General features: G+C 42.2%; 1 protein-coding gene across 4 annotated transcripts in view; it reads right to left on the bottom strand.

Annotated features, from left to right (window-relative positions):
• Positions 1 to 1,419, bottom strand: part of VPS8 (VPS8 subunit of CORVET complex) — a 257,257-nt gene extending 255,838 nt beyond the window's left edge. For all 4 annotated transcript variants that reach the window (XM_072807706.1, XM_072807710.1, XM_072807707.1 and 1 more), the window contains exon 1: positions 1,293 to 1,419. The gene's annotated coding sequence lies outside the window, so the exon portion shown is untranslated. The remainder of the gene's footprint in view (positions 1 to 1,292) is intronic.
• Between the last annotated feature and the right edge of the window lie 12,257 nt (positions 1,420 to 13,676).

Raw genomic sequence — 13,676 nt, 5'->3', positions numbered from 1 at the left:
TTATAGAAGAGTGAGATACAGCTAGAAAGCACCAAAGAGGCCTCAATATCCTGAAGACAAAAAATATCCAACTGCTGATGCCAATCTAGATACCAAGAAAATAAAGGATAACCAACATGCTATTACCTGAGAGCTCTGGAAAGTATTTTTTCACATATAACTATGTCTCTTTGACACAAAGGGCCCAATAGTTCAAGCAGAATTCTTCCCCCACTTATCTTTACTCTGCTGAAATAGGCCAGCTTTACCAGAGGATTCAGTATCTATTAACTGCTTAAACTTGACCATAAGCAAACCCATATCTTACAGAAACCTAGGTAGATTACCCATCCCCATTTGTATCAGACTTCAAACACACACACCTGATGTGTAATTATCTCCCAATCACAGACATTGGGAGTTGGTGCCACAAGTCAACGCCCATGATTGTTTTGTGTTTTTTTTTTGGGGGGGGGGGGGGTGAGGGGAGTGGTAGAGGGTGGGCATACAGAGGACACAAGCCTTCCTGTCCATTCGGAGTCTAATATTAAGAGGTTATGGAGAAGACAAGCCTAGTTCAGGAAGGCTCCCGGGTGCCCCTGATAACCCATGGCCCTGTAACCTCCCTGACTGACCCTATTCCGTCCCACCCTACCCTCCCTTTGAAGCACACCCAAACAATTTAGGCAGCTGTTTCCCTCTTGCCCCACGTACCACCCTTGGAGAACAAACCAGGACACAGGAGTGGCCTCAAACTTTAGAGACCCACCTGCCCTCCTTCCACCCTCACTCTGGAGCACACCTTGCAGGCAGAGACCACTTGGAACCAGCCTCAAAGGGTGCGCACCAATCCTAAGAGGCGGACGCCTCATCGGGCCTCGGCCTCACACCTGGGGGGCACACTCATCCCAACCTTCGAGGCGCAGAGGGGCCCACCCCTGGCTGCACAGCTGCTCCGTCCTGGGATGGGGGGTAATCACCCGCCTCCTGGCCTCACAATCCGGGGAGGTGGGTGCACCTGTCCCTCAACCTCACATTTGTTACGAACAGGTGGAAACCGCCTAACCCAATGGCAGGCCAAACCCAGGACACGCCTCTCCGCCCCGGAGTCGACCCCGCCCGGCCCGTGGGCCCCGGTCCAGTTAGCCCGCCTGGGGCCGCGCCGTCAGCCAGTCCGAGGCCGCCCCACCGCACGGGGAAAGGGCTGAGGTTCAGGAACCCAGCGCGCATCCTCCTCCCGCCCGGGGGACAGCTCCTCATACGGGGGGGCGGGGGACCCCACCCCGTTGGCCCGCTCCCGGGAGCCTCGATACCTGCGCTTGCAGCCATTCCAGCCCAGGACCCCCGGCGCCCGAGGCCCCGCCCCCTGCCGGAGGCTCACGCACGCGCAGTACACACCGCTGACCTCCACGCTTCCGCTTTCCTCCCCGCACCCTTGTCACTCCCGGGCGCTCCGCCCCTCTACGCCACGCCCCCATTTAAAGGGCCAGAGGCGCACTGTCTCGGGCCAGGGATTTAATCTGTGATTAACATCCTCGGGAACAAGGGAATGGAAACGTGAGGGAAGCACAGACGAATAAACAGCAGTCTTTGAGATGGGACGAGAAGCTCTCCTCCAGCCCTATGTCAATGAATTCATCTGACCTTTCAGAAAGTGAGCCTCCCTTCAGCCAGCTAAGAAAGGGCAGTTGATTCCCAAATTTTGGAAATTTGCAACCAGTAAATTTTCACTCAATTTTTTAAAAATATTTTATTTATTTATTCATGAGAGACACACAGAGCAAGGCAGAGACACAGGCAGAGGGAGAAGCAGGCTCCATGCATCGGGAGCCCGACGTGGGATTTGATCCCAGGTCTCCAGGATCGCGTCCTGGGCCAAAGGCAGGCGCCAAACCGCTGCGCCACCCAGGGATCCCATCATTTTCTAACTTACCATCAACATTGATCCACAAAAAATACATCTTAACACCAAAATTAAAAGAGACACACTCTCAAACAAAGAAGCTATCTTTTAAAGGAATAAAAATGTATGTTTCTATCTCTTATTCCCCCTGAAGAAAGATGAAAGCTGTCAGGACAGACTGGATTTTAGAGCCACCACTGTAGATAACACTAGGCCCAAGGATAGATGTTAGGCCTGCTGGGGCCTGTGGTCAAGGAAATGGGTGGGGGAAGAACAGAAGATGCTCCTGGAAGGCAATTTAGAAAGTATTCAGTTGGGCAGATATTTATTGCACAGCAACTAGGCTCACTACACTCCTGGGTCCTTCCACTACACTTCTGGGCCTTGGAAGGACCCAGAAGTGGGATCACACAGCCCTGCCCCCAGGCACTCTTTGTCTAAGCAGTCAGTATACAAACATAGCTACATGCAAAGCAAGCTGTTTTGAGTAAGAAAGTTGAGACCATCACTTAGGATCATGGGTAAGGAAAAATGGTGGAACACTTCAGGGAGGAGGTGGTGTCTTATTAGGGCCCCAAAAGATTTCAGTAGACAGAAAGCAGGGAGAATGCCTAGTTGAGGGAACAATGGGATCAAAGACAGGACAAATTGGGATCCCTGAGTGGCTCAGCGGTTTAGTGCCTGCCTTTGGCCCAGGGCGTGATCTTGGAGTCCCAGGATGGAGTTCCACATCAGGCTCCCTGCATGGAGCCTGCTTCTCTCTCTGCCTCTCTCTGTATGTCTCTCATGGATGAATAAAGAGAATTTAAAAGCAAAAAAAAAAAAAGGACAAATCAAGATTGGGGACTAGATGCTGCTTGATGGAGCTGTGGCATGGGCAGTGGCTTTCAAACTTTTTGATCATTACAGTAAGAAACATTTCAGTTACATATATAAATATACACATGCACTATATATATGTGTATAGGCATATATAGTGAAAAATAATAAAGGGAAATTTCACTAGGTACAACTGGTTGGATCAGTCAATTAAGCAACTGCTTCTTGATTTTAACTCAGGTCATGATCTCAGGGTAATGAGATGGACCACCATGTACTGGAGGAGCCTGCTTTAGATTCTCTCTCTCCCTCTCCCTTTGCCCCTCCTCCCTTCCTCCCACCCCCTATTCTTGCTTGCACTCTCTCTCTAAAAAAAAAAAAAATTAAAAAGAAGGCAGCCCCGGTGGCCCAGCAGTTTAGTGCTGCCTTCAGCCCGAGGTGTGATCCTGGTGACCCGGGATTGGGATCGAGCCCCACACTGGGCTCCCTGCATGGAGCCTGCTTCTCTCTCTGCCTATGTCTCTGCCTCTCTCTCTCTCTCTGTGTCTGTCATGAATAAATAAATAAAATATTTTAAAAAAGAAAGAAGAGAAAGAAGAAAGGAAAGGAAAGGAAAGGAAAGGAAAGAAAGAAAGAAAGAAAGAAAGAAAGAAAGAAAGAAAGGAAGAAAGAAGAAAGAAAGAAAAAGAAAGAAGAAAGAAAGAAAAAAAGAAAAAAGAGAAAGAAAGAAAGAAAGAAAGAAAGAAAGAAAGAAAGAAAGAAAGAAAGAAAGAAAGAAAGAAAGAAAAAGAAAACTTAACTAAATTGGACTCAGGAGGCTAGAAGGGGAGGTTGGAATGGGGAATGAACTACTGCTCAATGTCAATTACAGGAAGAATTGTCAATTACAAACAGACCCAAACAGAGGACTACTTAAAAAGAGATAATCATCAATTATAGGACCCAACAGGGAAAGATGTACATTGCTTTCCCTGTAAGAATCAACTACCCCTGCAACTGAGCCAATGAAAAACCTGAACTTCTGTTTTTCACCAATGGACTTTCCTTCAGAACAATCCCTACCAACTTCCCTTCTTCTCCAGCAAATAAGTTCCTTGGGTTTGTTGGACTTGCCTATAGTTTGCCTGGAATTCTAATTCTTGGTTATTCCCTAATAGACCAATTTTTGCTGGTAAAAACAACTTTTATTTTTCAGGTTAACAATATACATACATAGTTATATGTATATACATACACACAGTGTGTTTATGTGTAAATCTTAGTAATTGGCTTTAGTATGTGCAGTATAACTTGGCATTTTATATTTATTCCATTTTTTTTAAATGTTGCTTGCTAAGTTAATTTCATGATTCACTAATGCACAGCAACCCATAGTTTGAAAGCACGGCATAGAATGTGTTAAAGGTACAATAGGATACAAGGCTGGAAAGACTGGGACCAGATCCAGGAGGACATTGAATGCCAAGCTGGGGGCGTCTGCTCTTCTGGTAAGAGGCTCTGGAGGTTCTTAAGCAGAGAAATGGCATGACTATAGCTGTGCTTTAGAAGTCTGAAAACCTGCCTTCAGTTCTCAGTATCACATTTTTAGAGGAAAACTATTAAACAGGAGCCTGGCTGGAACAGAGTAAGCAGGCTGGTGAGATCAGAAACTGTGTCTAACAGGGACCTGTTAAAAGTGTTGGGCAGAAAGGAAATTGGCTGAAATGGGGGGGCTGGGTTATGATGGTGGGAGGTGGAGAAGGTTGCTCACTGACCTTTTAAAATTATCTGTACAACAGTTATAGACATTTTCTGTGTAACTCTAGGAAGTAAATCTAGGACCCTTGCTGGATGTTGTAGGAAAGTGATTACAACTCACAATAAGAATTATTTTAGGACAGTCTAAGCTGACATGCTATCTTTTACAAGGCTGTTTGCATTAATTAAAAAGTGAAAATATTGTTTGCTTATTAATGAAGCTTGAAAAATTCAAGAAATATAAAAAATAAAGTATAAATTACCCACATTTCAGGAAATAGCACTCATCATTTTGGCTTATTTTCACTGAGTCTTTTTCTTCACACATTTACATTTTTTTTTACATAATAGAACTATATAAATATATAGCTCTGTATATATACTACCTTTTTGTTTTTGGTTTTGTTTTTTTTTTTTTTTTTTTTTTTTTTTTTGCTCAGTATTATATCTTGAGCACTAGCCACTGTTATTAACATTTGTCACAAATATTATTTGTAATGGCTACATAACTTTTGATGATATAGTTTTTTCTTTAATTTTTATTTATTTATGATAGTCACCGAGAGAGAGAGAGAGAGAGAGAGAGAGAGAGAGAGAGAGAGGCAGAGACACAGGCAGAGGAAGAAGCAGGCTCCATGCACCGGGAGCCCGATGTGGGATTCGATCCCGGGTCTCCAGAATCACGCCCTGGGCCAAAGGCAGGCGCCAAACAGCTGCGCCACCCAGGGATCCCTGATGATATAGTTTATTTCAGGTACTCGGGTGGCTCAGTCAGTCAAGTGTCTGCCTTCGACTCAGGTCATCATCCCAGTGTCCTGGGATTGAGTCCATCAGGCTCCCTGCTCAGTGAGGAAGAACACTCTCTCTCTCTCTGTCTCAAATAAATAAATATAATCTTTTTTAAAAAGATTCTTTAAAATAAATTAATAAACTCTTCAAATAAAGAAACTTAAAAAACAGATAATACAGTTTATTTCTCATTTCTGGACATGTAGGAGGTTACCTATTTTTTCACTGCTTACAAGAACATAGACATGAATATCCTTATACAAAGATCTTTGCCCAAATTTAAAAATTATTTCCTTAGGGTAGAAACCTATAAGTGAAATTACTGACTCAAAGGCTTTGAAAGCGCTTCAGCCTGTGAATAGCTTCTGCCAAATTGCTTTCCAGAAAGGTCAGGGCAGCTTTCATTCTCACCAGAAGTGCTCAAGGGTGCCCATCTAACATATACCCAACAGCATTTTTTTTATCTTTTAAAAAAAGCTTCTCCAATTTGATAGAGGAAATGGCCTCTCGTTTTCATTTGTCTTGGATTACTAGTAAAGCAGAATATCTTTATAAATTTATCAACCCTTTATAGTTATTCTGGGAATGCAGTTTCACTATGTTTGGATTTGTGATTAGCAAATACCACTAAGTGAATTGTTGCAGACTTATGAGAAAAAAAAAAAGACAGAGAGGGACTTTAAAAATAAATGATGTGGCCACACCAAGTTATAGCCAGATTATATTGCGGTGTACTGTACAAACAAAATTTCGTAGGAGAATTGAGTCATCACAAGGTGTGTGGTTAAATATGTGTGTGCTCATGCAATCAGTACAACATGCTATAAGGAGCAATTTGGTTTCAGCAAAATATTCCTTGTATTCAACGTTATAAATTTTAGTTTCCTCATTCGGTAGTTCATTTTGCTATTGTTGTTATTGTCTTAAGTAAACCCAACATGGAGCTTGAACTCACAACCCAGAGATTGAGTCACATGTTCTACCAACTAAGCCCACCAAGCGCCCTTTGTATTTAATTTATAAATTTGTTTTGGTTCTATAGATACATAAAATCTGTAAAAATAAGGAGTCTTTTCCTTAGTTTTGTGTTTCCATATATATGTATATATATATGTGTGTATGCAATATTATAAAAATAAGCAGACTTTAGAGATCTGTGAGAATCTTTTTCTCTTCTAAGGAAGCTGAGCATTATTTATTTATGTTTAAGAAACATTGATATTTAAAGTTTTTTAAAGTTTCATTTGTAATTATCTAAGCATAGGCAGTGGAATTTTTCATAAAAAGGTAATAATTAGGGCACCCGGGTGACTCAGTGGCTGAGTGTCTGCCTTTGGCTCAGGTTATGATCCTGGGGTCCTGGGATCAAGTCCCATATTGGGCTCCCCGCAGGGAGCCTGCTTCTCCCTCTGCCTATGTCTCTGCCTCTCTCTGTATGTCTCTCATGAAAAAAAAAAGAAAACAACATAATAATTATAACACTCTGTTCACTACACTAGAATTAAAATTTAAAAAGAAATCAGAAGAAAAAATAAAAAGGTAAAACCGGTATCAGCTTCTATATTGGAATTTTTAAATACAGAATACTGTGATAATTTTCCTGCCTTTAGAAAGAGTATCAAAAGTTATACTATGTTTAGGGTTCAGAGAGTATGTTTTGGCTTAAAATGTACATTTGTCAAAGTTGGTAAGACCTACTTTGGTTGGTAAGACCTAGACAGAAGAATATTTGGATTTATTAAACTTCTATTTTTAAGTAAGACAAAGCAATTGAACAGATAGTAATTAAAATGGAACTTTTGTGAACAAGTCTTAGGAGAAATTTAACTGATAAAAAAAAAAAAAAAAACCCTTGTGCAATATAGGAGCCTGAAAGCATGGGAGTGAGCGAGGGTTGGCTGTTCTGATGGCCAGGAGCTAGAAGGGGAGCAGCACCCAAGGGCTGTTGCTGTTGGATGATGTCCCCATACACAGTCCTTCTTCTCCAACTCTCCTCAACAGGGAGGATGGAGAGCATGGTCCAGACATGGCTAATGACATTGCATCATGAATGAGCCACATCCATCCTGAAGGAAAGAATGGTTAGGACCTGGGAACAGAGCCAGAGACTGGGAGATGGGTGTGTCATTTTTTTTTTCTTTGTTCACAATCACAGGATAAATTGGCCTCTTTTTTTAAAAAAAAAAAAGATTTTATTTATTTATTCATGAGAGACACACACAGAGAGAGATAGAAGAGAGAGGCAGAGACACAGGCAGAAGGAGAAGCAGGCTCCATGCAGGGAGCCCGATACAGGACTCAATCCTGGGTCTCCAAGATCAGGCCCTGGGCTGAAGGCAGTGCTAAACCACTGACCCACCTGGGCTGCCCTAAATTGGCCTCTTTTAAGAAGGAACCTGATATACAAAGTTCTTAATGGAGTCAAAATATCCAGAAGTGAAATCAGGTATCTGTAAGTTACTCAAGCTCATCCAGCTGTCATTCTCAGGTTCCCTCTGCCTGGAACACTCTCCCCTCACCACTCCCCACCTCTTGGCCAAAATAACCACGTGGGCCACTGCCTAGCCTTCTTTGGGGTTTTGTTCAAATGCCACTGCATTAGTCAGAGGAATAAATACAAGGCAGATGGTGGAGGATCGTTCTCCATCCAGGTCTCTGAGATGGTTCTTCCCATCAGGTGACACTGTCAGCTGAAAACATAGTCTCCAACTCTCCAAGCCTGGGAGATGGAAAAGGCCCATTAGCTCCTAGTACATTGACCAGAAAGTGACATGTGCCCCTTCTGCTCATAGTCCATTGGCTGGCACCAACCACCTAGCCCACTTTACTACAAGGGAGGCCAGGAAGTGTAGAGGAGCCCTCAGAATATCTGCAGGGCACGTGCAGGCTCTTCCATGGTCATCTCCCTGAGGTTTCCCCTGACCACCCTTCCCTCCCCCAGAATCCCCTTGCTACTCTCTTAGGCTTCATTTTTCTCTATAGTATTCACTGCAGTCCAACTTACTACATATTTTATTCATCCATTAAGTTTCTTTCTTTTCCACTGGTACATAGGCATTATGAAAATTTACAATTTTTGTCTGCTTCCTTTATGGTTTTATCCCTCGCATCTAGAACAGTATTTGGCATAAAGTTGGAGCTCCACAATTTTTTATTAAATAAATGAATAGATTCTGCAATGTCTATATTTGTATGTGGAAGGGGTGTCACATACACTGACCTAAGGAATAAAGAACCACCTTATAGCATACACAAGCATGTACTGAGTACCCAATATGTACCAGACACCGTGCTTGGTGCTGGATATGAGAAATAGTCTGTAATATATAGCCAGAAAGAAACAATAAAAATGTAATGCTTATTAAGACCTCTGATAGAAATAAATTATGGAAACTCAAAGGCCAAATTCTTCTGACCTTTAGCAAGAATCAGATTTTAGAACAAAACATTACTAGAATAGCAACAACAACAAAAAGAAGGGAGGGCAGGTAGGGGACTCAGGAGTCATAAATTGCTTCCCAAAGTCATAAAAGAAATAATACCTACATTTTCTTCCATTTTGTATTCTTGACAAGTTGCTTTTCATTTTTCACTCGTCCATTCATTCTAGTGCCCTCTCATATCCCTCTTCCCTTCAACCTTAGAGTACGAAACAGCCCATGTTCATTCAGTTCAGAGACACTTGGAAGATCTCACTATTTAAAAGCATTTCTCAGGATGCCTGGGTGGCTCTGCGGTTGAGCATCTGCCTTCAGCTCAGGACATGATCTCAGGTCTAGGGATCAAGTCCCACATCAGGCTCTTCGAGGAGCCTGCTTCTCCCTCTATCTAGGTCTCTGCCTCTCTCTCTGTGTCTCTCATGAATAAATAAATAAAATCTTTTAAGAAATAAAATAAAAGCGTTTCTTCTTCTGACAATTTCACAATCCCAGAAATGCCATCATTTGCAATCTGCTTAGAGTATTTTGTCTTCCAGCCCCACCCATACTTTTGCAAAAACTAAGCCCAGCATTTATCAGGCTTTTGAACTAAGGACAGGCATCACAGGAGCTCTTCTGGAACTCAGGATCAAAAAGTGGATGGAGAGGAAGGTCCAGGGCTGGGATGTGGGCTGTAAAGGGGACCCTAAGCAGGCACTGAAGAGGACTGGGCATTAAAGCAGGGATAAAGCAAGGAAAGGAGTAGAGAAGTAGAGAAAGCACCAAAGGCAAATTTGACCTATTTCACCATTTTGCATGAGGATAGCCTCATTTACACAGAAGAACATACAATCCATCGTTAGCACCAAAAAAAAAAAAAAAAAAAGGAAGAGTTGGACTCAACTGGAAGAAAATTCAAAATTATAGCAAAATTCCACTGCATTAGGACCCAGATTCCTGTGTCACTGTTCCTCTATGGGGGCGGGGGGCTCAATTTCCAAGTATATCTCCTGGCCTGGGACGTCTGCTCCAACCATCACATTCACCTGACAACTGTCAGGGAAGAGAAAAGGAAGGGAGAAGATGTATAATTATCTATTGTTGTATAACTGCTCGAAATTACAGGCTTAAAACAGTAACATGTTTTAAGTTTAAGTATGGGGCGCCTGGGTGGCTCAGTGGGTTAGGCATCCAGCTCTTGATTTCTTGGTTTTAGCTCAGGTCATGATCTCAGGGTTGTGAAATGGAGCCCCATGGCAGGCTCTGCGCTTAGCATAGAGTCTGCTTGAGAGTCTCTCTCTCTCCCTTTGCCCCTCCCTCAGCACTCCCACACTTTCTGTCTCAAATAAATACATAAATCTTTAACAACAACAGGAGCAGGTATTATCTTACAGCCTTTGTAGATCAGGAATCTAAGTGTGGCTTAGTTGCATCCTTTGGCTTAGGGTCTCTCAGAAGTTTGTAATCAAGGTGGTGGCTCAGGCCACAGACATCTCAAGGCTCAGATTGGGAAGAATCGACTTCCAAGCTCACATGATTATTGGCAGATTTGTGGACCCTGCAGGCCATTGGACTGAAGGCATCAGTTCCCACTGCTTGTTGGCTAGAGGTGCCCTCACTTCCTTGTCACTTGGGTTTTTCTTGAATAAGGCAACTCACACCATGGTAGCTTGTTTCATCCAAGGAGGCAAACAAGAAGAGCCATCAAGAATGTGAGCAAGATGAAAGTCACCATCTTTTACAAGCTGATCTTGAAAGTGACTTCCCATCATTTTTTGCTAGTTTCTATTTGTTAAAAGCACTGGCTCCACCCCACACTTAAGGGGAGGAGATTACACGAGAATATGACTGCCAGGAAGTGAGATCACTGGGAACTACTTTAGAAGCTGCCAGCAAAGAAAATTATGCCCTCTTCCTTCAAAGACTCTTACCCAAAATTGCTTTACCTGGCCTGTCCACATCTAGCTGCAAGGGAGGCTGGGAAATGTAGTCTTTGTTCTGGGGGACTATCAAGTCAGCTAAAAATTAGAGATTCAATCCTGAAGAGGAATTACAGAATTCTGTAGAGTAAAAGGTTTGGTTATTCCATGCATCAATCCCAGCCATTGAGGAAGAGGATACATATGACTGGATAGAATTATAGAATCAGAGTTCAAATCCTACCTCTGCCACACCCTATGCTGAGTGAATTATTTAACCACACTGAATCTTATTTGTATGTTCAAACTAAATGAAATGACCTAGGTGAAGCATTTTGCATTTGGTAGGTTCTTAATAATTATCTACTAAATCTGTTTCAGAGGTAGCTTAATCTCCCAGAAACTTGTAGGCCAGGCTCTGACAACCAACCACCTTCTTGTATGACTCCATTTTCATCATCACTTCTTCCAGCACAAGTTCCCTGTCAGTAAAAGTCAGCACTAACACCTGCCTTACCTATCTTAACTGGTTACTCCAAAGATAATGTGTGTAAACACGGATTTTTTTTTTTTTTTTTTTTTTTTTTTTTTGGGAAATGCCAGGCAAACTTAATGTGGCATTGGTGGCCACCAGGTGGCAGTGGGAGGTAATGGGCTTGGGTTATGGCCCGTGACCACCAGATGGTGCTGGCATTCAGCAGATAGTACCCTAGCTTTTCTGGGAGCCTTATGCAAGAGCACTGAAGGGCTCTTGGAGATGGCCAGTGTAACCCCTCATCCTACAAAGAAGAGAATGGAGACCAGAGGAGTGTGTGGGGGGGAAGGAAGAAGGTGTCTCACAGCAATGAGGGCTGGAGACCAGGTTTCTTGACTCTCAGCCCAGAGTAGCTCTTATCCCAACACAGTAATGATGCTCTTACATTCTCTCTAGACTTGCACTGGAGACCAAAGGTATCCACTGTCTTCTTGTTCATGAGTTTACTAAGTTTTAAGAGCCTAAAAGATGTCCACAAATAACATCCATCTCTGGCTGTGTAGCATAGCAGTTAAGAACATGATTTTAGAGTCAGACTTTAATTTATATCTGTATAGCAGGCTCCTCATTGCAGTTAGGATAATAATTTCTACCTGATGGGGCAGCCCAGGTGGCTCAGAGGTTTAGCACCGCCTGCAGCCCAGGGCCTGATCCTGGACAACTGGGATCAAGTCCCACGTCGGGCTCCCTGTATAGAGCCTGCTTCTCTCTCTGCTTGTGTCTCTGCCTCTCTCTCTCTCTCTCTCTCTCTGTCTCTCATGAATAAATAAATAAAATCTTTAAATAATAATAATAATAATTTCTACCTGATAAGGTTGGTGTGAAATTAAGTTAAATGAGATAAAATTTATGAAAAGAATAGTAATATTAATGAGTACACACTCATCTAAGCAGTTTGCATGTAGTGTAGTAAATTCATTTAATAATAATTTTTAATTTAAATGATTTAATCATTATGGAATCACTATATATTAACTATTTTATAATAACACATAATAATTTAATTTTCACCATAACCTTATTATTATAAGTCCATTTTACAGAGGAAGAAACTGAAGCATAGAAAGGTTGTAACTTATCACACTCATAGCTATAAGTGAGGAAGTCCAGATTTAAACATGGCTTTGGGGATCCCTGGGTGGCGCAGCGGTTTGGCGCCTGCCTTTGGCCCAGGGCGCGATCCTGGAGACCCAGGGTCGAATCCCACGTCAGGCTCGCTGCATGGAGGCTGCTTCTCCCTCTGCCTCTCTCTCTCTCTCTCTCTCTCTGGGTGACTATCATAAATAAATAAAAATTTAAAAAAATAAAAATAAACCTGGCTTTGAAGCCCATGCCCTTACTCTTTTTTATTACTAATTGTTTGGCAGATAGTAAATACCCCATACATGACAGATATGGATCCACAGAGGCCAAGCCAAAGATTCTAACTTGAGGGGTAAGGGTTTGGAAGAGAAAGATAACCACAATACATCTACACTTCCAGAGTGCTGGGAATAGCACACAGTTAGAAGAAAAATGTTAAGTAATCAAGTTCATAAGATAAACATAACTTACAATATTTAAAAAACAGAGATATTTCACAATATTTAAAAAATAGAGATAACTCAAACATAGCAGGTGGGTTTGGACTTCAGATACAGAGAAAACAGGATTTGAATTCTGATCCTGCTTCTTGCTAGTTGTTTAACATCTTGGAGCATCAGGTTCCTCATCTAAAAATTGAAGCTAATACTCTACCATGCAGAATTACTGTATTAGAAGCCAATGTGGTTAAAATGCACATGTAAAAAACATACACAGTAGGGCAGAGATTTGATTATTACAGTTCTTGTTGCTCAACAAATATATATTTTGCTGGTTGAAAGGGATTTAAGATGCTAATATGTTGTTGCTTCCCTCGAGGAACCTATGTAGGAGAGGTGATAGCCTTACGAACCACTTGGTAGGAGGGGCCTTCAGGAGAGGTGAAGCATTTAATGGGCATTAAGTGAGGGTAAGATGTTTTTCTAGCAGTAGCAATTGGAGAAGTTTTCATGGACACAATATTGAAGAATAGTCTTGAAGGATACAAGGAAGGTGAGGAGAGCATTCTATAAACTTTATTAGCAAAGGTAAGAGGGCCAGAAAGAGTGAGCCTGTTTGGGGAATAGTAAGCAGTTCAGACTGGAAGTGTGAGTCAGGCTTAAGAGTGTGGCAGCAGAACAAGAAGGGAATTTCTGGTTAGACTTGGCACACTAAATGTATGCATTTGACTCTGTTCCTAAAATGACAGTAGAAGAATAAAGTGTAAACCCACAAGAACTCTAGGAACAGAGAAGAGACAATGGCTGATGGGAGATGTCAAAGAAATTTAGATGAATCGTGGTTGGATGAGTATTATCTGACTCAGTAAAGACAAGAAAGCTGCCTACAGGGCAGGCAAGGGGTGGAGGAGTTTTCAAGTTTTGATAGGAAAAACAAAAACAAAAACCTTTAGAAAATAAAGGTGCCAGGTAACCCTACAGCTGCTGGGATGGAGTTGGCCTAAAAACATAAGTATAAGTTGAAAGCCCAATTCCTTTCTCCCAGCGCTGTGT

This window comes from Canis lupus, chromosome 31 (assembly GCF_048164855.1).
Source record: "Canis lupus baileyi chromosome 31, mCanLup2.hap1, whole genome shotgun sequence".
In the NCBI taxonomy this organism is placed as follows: domain Eukaryota; kingdom Metazoa; phylum Chordata; class Mammalia; order Carnivora; family Canidae; genus Canis; species Canis lupus.
This window is presented reverse-complemented; position numbering and strand designations above follow the sequence as displayed.